The sequence below is a fragment of the Octopus sinensis genome, linkage group LG9 (genome assembly GCF_006345805.1).
Source record: "Octopus sinensis linkage group LG9, ASM634580v1, whole genome shotgun sequence".
NCBI lineage: Eukaryota > Metazoa > Mollusca > Cephalopoda > Octopoda > Octopodidae > Octopus > Octopus sinensis.
The window spans coordinates 108,732,005-108,739,504 of NC_043005.1; positions in this window are offsets into that span (position 1 = coordinate 108,732,005).

Here is a 7,500-nt window from a genome sequence, read left to right on the forward strand (position 1 = left end):
GGAGGGAGAGAGAGTGAAGTAGATAGACTGATAGCTTGATAGACACAGAGATAGCAAATCGTAGGTGAAAACAAACAAAAACAGACGACTGATTGGCGAAAGGAAGGAGACAGAGAGACAAAGGGACAGAGACAGACAGAGATAGAAATAGCAAGGCAGAGACACACAGACAGATCACTAGAGAAAGAGATTCTATGATGGCTGCCAATATAGGATTTTACTGTATCTTTATAGACTTAGTGAAGTTTCCAAGAATGCAATTAAACATGTAATTAGACAATTTCATGTCCATAATTTCTGCCAGATCTCCCTTGGTGGAACTAAAATATTTACGAAAATCAGGAAGAATTGTAACTCTCCATATGTTTCAATTCAAAGAACACAGGGATCACAGTTATTCCTGGGAGCCATTAACTTACTACTACTACTACTACTACTACTACTACTACTACTATACTGCTGCTGCTGCTGCTACTGCTGCTGCTACTGCTGCTGCTGCCATTGTTGATGCACCTTTTGCAGATAATAATATTCCTTCTAATAAAGGCACAAGACCTGAGACTTTGCGGGAGGAGACTAGTCGATTACATCGACCCCAGTATTTGACTGGTACTAAATTTATTGACCTCGAAAGAATGAAAGGCAAAGTCCACCTTGGTAGGATTTGAACTCTGAACTTAAAGACAGATGAGATGCCACTAAGCATTTTGCCCAACGTGCAAACGATTTATGTAGGATGTGTGCGGTGCTTAGTAATGTTATTTTCTGTATGCTATATGTACTTGTAAGTCCTGGTGTTTTTGTTATGTATTTGTCAGAATGCTTTTTTTATCATGCCTAACGCACCTACTACAATAGGAATTGTTTCTGCTTATAGACTCCACATTCGAGTTACTTCCATTTCCAGATCTTCGAATTTTGAATGTTCCTCCATTCCTTTTAGAGAAATATTGTCATCTATTGGTGTTGATACATCAGTTAGAAAGCATGTTTTTTTCGTCATAGTGATCTCTGACAACTATATCTGGCCTATTAGCCTTAATTTCTGTATCTGTGTATATTGGCATATCCCATAATATTGTTGCTTTCTCATTTTCTGCAGCCTTTTCTGGCGTGTGCCTATGCCCTCTTTTTTCTGTTGTTATTCCATAGTCTTGGCATAGCTTCCAGTGTATATAGGTCCCAACTCTGTCGTGTCTATGAATATATCCCTTCAAAGCCAGAACTGGACAGTCAGAGAAATATGATTTATTGTTTCTTACTCCATCTCCACATATTCTGCCATATTCTGCAGTTACTTGCATTTCTTTTCATTATGTCTTTTTGGTAATTTCTGGTGGGGAGGCTTTGGTCTTGTGCTGCAATTAAAAATCCCTCAGTCTTCACTTTGAGTCCTGAGCTTCTCAGCCATTGTTGGGATTTTGCTTTGTCTATTTCTTTTCTGATTAGTTTTACCCAGTATTTGCCATGAAAGGGAATTTTCTCGCCATCGTTTTATCATGAGCCATTACTGTTCCAGTTTTGGTTTGGATTTCAGTTGTTTTACAGCTTTTGTTGTTTCTTCTTTTTCTTCATAGTTGTTAGGTACTATGACTCCTTTTTTGTATTTGTCAATTATTATTGTTATTATTGTCTCTGTATTGTACCCCTCATCCTTCATGCTTGTGGCAAATAAATGAAATCATCATCATCATCATCATCATCATTACTATTAATATTATTATTATTGAGTGAGAGAGCAGTGCATGCCATCAAAGTGACACTGGGGTAAAATATACGAAGCCCACTTTACCCATCATGACTACCCGTCTGGTAAGGGTACACCAGGCACATGAATCACAACCATATGTGCACGACATGGTGATCTCATATCAAGATAAAAAGCGCATGACCTTGCAGGTGGGGCCTAGTTAGAATTTTCTTCTGGTTGAGTAGCCCATCCCGCTCAAAAGATCCCTGAATAAGGATTGTTTAAGGATGTTGAATGAAACACCCATGTTTCCAAAGGTGAATTATCCAAACCTCTAAGAATTCCTTTCAACACACGGCTATGATGCTCACACATTATTATTATTATTATTATTATTATTATTATTATTATTATTATTATTATTATTATTATCATCATTATTATTATAATCATTATATGAAAACTCACAGCTTACTTTGCTGGGTATGAGAGAAAGAGTCAGCTGTCCACAGCCAGCAGACTTAGGTGACACTTGTTTACTGGTCATGCATCAAGAACTCTGCAATAAATTCTTGCTGTTCCAAGCAATGCTTATTTTTGAAGGTGTTCTACCTCCATACTTGCACCAATCTTTTTTCAGCCATGCTGGTAGTTGAGTGCTGATATTTCCAAGTGTACCACTTACTATTAGTATCATGTCTACTCTCTTCATTGACCACAAACCTTCATATTCCCCACTTCAAATTGTCATAATTGTTTATTTTTTCTTCTTCTTTCACATTAATCCTGTTGTCACCGGGACATGCTTCGTTGATTATCAAACAGGTTCCTTCTTTTTTATTCACCACAACAATGTCCAGTTTCAATGTCTGGTTGGATGATTTCCCTAGATCATTGCATCCCACAGGATTTTGCAATTCTCATTTTCGGTGACTTCTTCTGGGCTTTGCTGATATCATGTCTTTGCTTTTTGTAGACCATGATTTCCACAAAGTTCCCAATGGATCATTCTTGCCAGATTGCCATGGCGTCTTTTGTATTCGCGTTGTGCTAATTTCAGGTATTCGCTAACAATGTGCCATACCATTTCACCCCTCTCACCACACATTCTGCATTTGTCGCTATAGGTAGTGTTGTCAATTCTGCACTTCATATAATTGGTCCTTAACACTTGCTCTTGAGCTGCTCATATGATTGTTTCTGACTCTATCTTTAGGTCACTCCTCCTCATCCATAGCCACTGGTCTGCTGTATCTGTCTTGGCGTTCACATCTCTTGCAAACTGACCATACATTTTCTTTTCCTTCCATGCTTTTTTTTTATTGTTCATCTCTTGTTTAAATGTTTCTTTAGTTACACAATTTTCGGTGTTGATGATACCAGCCTTCTTCATGTGTTTCAATTGTGACTCCACTGCATTTTTTTATATACCACCCTTGGCTATCATCATTATTATTATTATTACTACTTTTTTTTTTTCTTCTTTCAAATTTTCTTCCATTTCTTGCCGAGTGTCTTCCCGACTCCTAGGGCAAAGAAACTCATAGTGTATTATTATTATTATTATTATTATTATTATTATTATTATTATTATTAATATTATTATTAGTGCAAGGTCAGCAATTTTAGCAGGTGGTGGTTCATCAGTTATATCAGTCCCAGTACTTGGTGGGTGCTTTATTTTATTGACCCTGAAAGAATGAAAGGCAAAGTTCACCTTAGTAGGATTTGAACTCAGAATGCAAAGAGTCAAAAGAAATACAGTGAAGCATTTTGTCTGATGAGCTAATGGTTCTACCAGTTCACCACTAATGATAATAATAATAACGACTTCTTTTATTTGACACAGGAGCATTTAATGAGAGGGACATTACAAGGACTGAATGGAATAAAGGAGGAGAGTGGAGGAGTGAGATAAAAATGTCTACATATCAAAATCAATGTGAAATTCGATGACGGGCACGAGCACCATCCGAGCATGATCGTTGCCAGAGCAGCTAACTGGCTTCCGTGCCGGTGGCATGTAGAAGGTACCATTCGAGTGGGATTATTACCAGCATCGCCTTACTGGCACCTGTGCTGTTGGCATGTGTAAAAACTTCAAGCGAGGTCGTTGTCAGTACCGCCTGACTGGCCCACATGCCGGTGGCACATAAAAGTACCCACTACACTCTCGGAGTGGTTGGCATTAGGAAGGGTATCCAGCTGTAGAAACTCTACCAGATCAAGACTGGAGCCTGGTGCAGCCATCTGGTTCACCAGTGCAGAGTCAAACCGTCCAACCCATGCTAGCATGGAAAGTGGACATTAAACGATGATGATGACGACGATGATGATGATGATTGCTAAATCTGTCCTACACACAACAACAACTCTTCAGGTCTGAACTCAAGTGTATGCAGAAATAGGTGCAAGCAGAAGGATGTCATTGATCTGCTTGCATATTGGACAGGTACGGAGAGAGATTTCAGAAAGGCTGAAATTGCTCAGAAATAAACAGTTAATTTGTTGTCATCTAAAATGACTTCCACCACAATATCACTCTTGATATACTATAGAATACATAGGCTGATATTCTACTGACTGTATTGGTGGACTAGTCTATAACTACTGGAAGCACTTTACATCATACTAAAAGACAGCAGTCTTATATTAATCCGTGCTTGATCCAAGACAGTAACGCCTAACAATGACATGACAGCATATGCTCATTGTCCATGGCAGAAACGTTAGCACGCTGGGTGAAATGTGTAGCCGTATTTCATCTGCTGTTATGTTCTGAGTTCAAATTCCGCTGAGGTCGACTTTGCCTTTCATCCTTTCGGGGTCGATAAATTAAGTACCAGTTACGCACTGAGGTCGATAGACTTAATCCGTTTGTCCCCTCTGTGTTTAGCCCCTTGTGGGTAGTAAAGAAATAAGAATTGCTAGCATCCTGGGCAAAATGCTTATCAGTATTTCATCTGTCTTTACGTTCTGAGGTCAAATTCTGCCGAGGTCGACTTTGCCTTTCATCCTTTCAGGATCGATAAATTAAGTACCAGTTACCCACTGGGTTCGGTGTAATCGACTAAATCCGTTTGTCTGTACTTGTTTATCCCCTCTGTGTTTAGCCCCTTGTGGGTAGTAAATAAATATATGCTCATTGTCCAGGAATCTCTGCAGAATTCAGAACCTCATTGCATTCTCAACAGTGGCTCTCCATACCAAGGCTCTCTATACACATGAATTTAGCAACAGACAGATCTTCTGAGCAGTGAAAGGCAACCTTTCATTAATATCCAAAATAAGCAAATGCTTCGATCTGGTCTGATCAAAACAGAGCCAAGACAAGACATGATAATCAAGCAAAAGTATATAATGTATACAATGCATGTGCTTGTTCCCTCTGCCCAGCTTTTTCAGGAATGGCTTGATTGGGGTGAAATTGATCATGCTGTCCACAATATCGTCTTAATTTGTATCTCTATGAAGGTACAGCCTGAACCAAATCCAAGCATCTTAACAAGATTGTTGATCCACCAACCAATGATTCAGGTTCATGTGAACCCAGGTGCTGAATTGCACATCCATTGCTGTAATGCCTGCCACTTCAGTTCCTTAGTGTCCTAGACTATCATGGTGTTGGTACCGATGTATGTTGGTACTGCCTTTGTGACTTCTTCTTTCTGGCATCCCATCCAACTGTAAGAGTGATGCCCCTCACCTCAAAAAATTTTTCCTGCAATGACATCAGCACAGAAATTCTCATGACCCTTGTTTTAACATCTTCTTTACCATGGTTGCATGCCATGGACAGAATTTATTGAGGCAGATTTTCTACAGTCAGATGTCCTTCTTGTAACCAACTCACAGCTGTCTCCAAGGAAACTGATATTTCTTCATAGCTAGACATGTTTTTGCAGAATATTGGAAATGAATGGCCGTGACACTCATTTACAACTATCATGTGATATTATGACATGGAAATACAAGCACACGCGCACACACACACACACACACACACACACACACGAGCATGCGTATGACAGGATCTTTTCAGTTTCTGCCAACTAATCAATTACCAAAAGCTTTAGTCGGCGCAGGACAATGGTAGAAGACACTTGCCCAAAGTGCCATGCAGTGGGATTGAACCCGGGACCATGGGGTTGGGAAGTAAATGTGCAAGTAATTTGATATATGTAGACTAGTGTGTAAATCAACTAAACGGTTACTGGCAAAACTAGCTCAGAATCCATCATCATCGTCGTTGTCATCGTCGTCGTCATCATCATCATCATCATCATCATCATCAAAAGCATTGTACTTCTGCAACCTGGAGGAACTCGAGTAGATTCAACTAACCTAAAACAATAAATATGGAATGAAGCAAGTAAAAAAGATAAATCTGATTATGATGATGATGATGATGATGATGATGGGGAGGAAGAGGAAAAGGAGAAGGAGGGGGACTGTGGTGATGGTGAGCTTGGTGTCAATAGAAATGATGATGACGATGATGATGATGATGACAATGAGATTGACGAAAGAGGTTGGAGAAATTTGAACAGAAGTTCTTAAATTGTCATTGGTCAGCTGAGTATTGTACCAGATTAAATGAAGAATGCTTGACCAAGTGACCAAGACTTTCGAATTGACCATAACGATGTCACATTTGGTAACACGCTTCTCTCCACCAGCACTGTGTCCAGCCCATTTAGTGTTTGTGTAGTGGATATATTTAGGGAAGAGTGAAAGAGAGAGAGAGAGAGAGAGAGAAGGGGTGAGAGAGAGAGAGAGAAGGGGTGAGAGAGAGAGAAGGAGTGAGAGAGAAAAGAGAGAACAGGTGAGTGAGAGGAAGAGAGAGTAAATGAGTGAGAGAGAAAGAGAAGGGGTGAGAGAGAAGGAGGTGAGAGAGAGGGGTGAGAGAGAGAAAGGGTGAGAGAAAGAAGGGGGTGAAAGAGAAAGAGAGAGAGAGCAGGTAAGTAAGACAAAGAGAGAGAGAGAAAGGAATGAGTGACAGAGAAAGAGAGAGAGAAGGAAGAGAGGGGGTGAAAGAGAGAAAGGGAGAGAGAGCAAGTGAGAGAGAAAAACAAAGAGAAGGAGAGAGAGAAAGGGAGAGAAAGAGAGAGAGAGAGAGAAAGCAAGGTAGATTGATGCAAGAAGAGAAGGAAATAGACAAACAGGGTTTAACTGAAAATAACGAGAATAATAAGCATTTCTAATTTAGACTTAAGGCCAATAATTTCGAGGGGAGAGGGGTTAGTCGTTACTATCAACCCCAGTACTTGACTGGTGCTTTATTCTATTGACACCGAAAGGATGAAAGGCAAAGTTGACCTTGTTGGAATTTGAACTCACAACATAAAGCGCTGGAACAAATACCACAAAGCATTTTCCCAATGCTCTAGCAATTCCATCCAAGCTCAGCAATGAAAGATGGATCAAGAAAACTGAAACGAAAGACCTGATTATGTCCCATATAATTAATCAGTGAGATTTCATATAACCCTAACCCCCCTCTGCCCCTACTTTCATCTTTCACACCTTAAACACCCACCACCACCGCCGCCGCCACCACCTCACCACCACCACCACCACCACCATGCATGTTAATATTTCTTTAATTTCTGTTGTCTTGGAGCCAATATTGACCTTTAAGGTCAGCTATTGCTACCCTTCCCCACCTTCAACCACCAAAACTCTCCCCACCACCACCACCACCACCACCGCATAAAAAATCCTTCAGTGTACCTTTCACCACACCCATCCCCCCTACACACCCACCCACTCACCTAATATGATCCCTACCGTAGCGTCAGGCCTTGAGC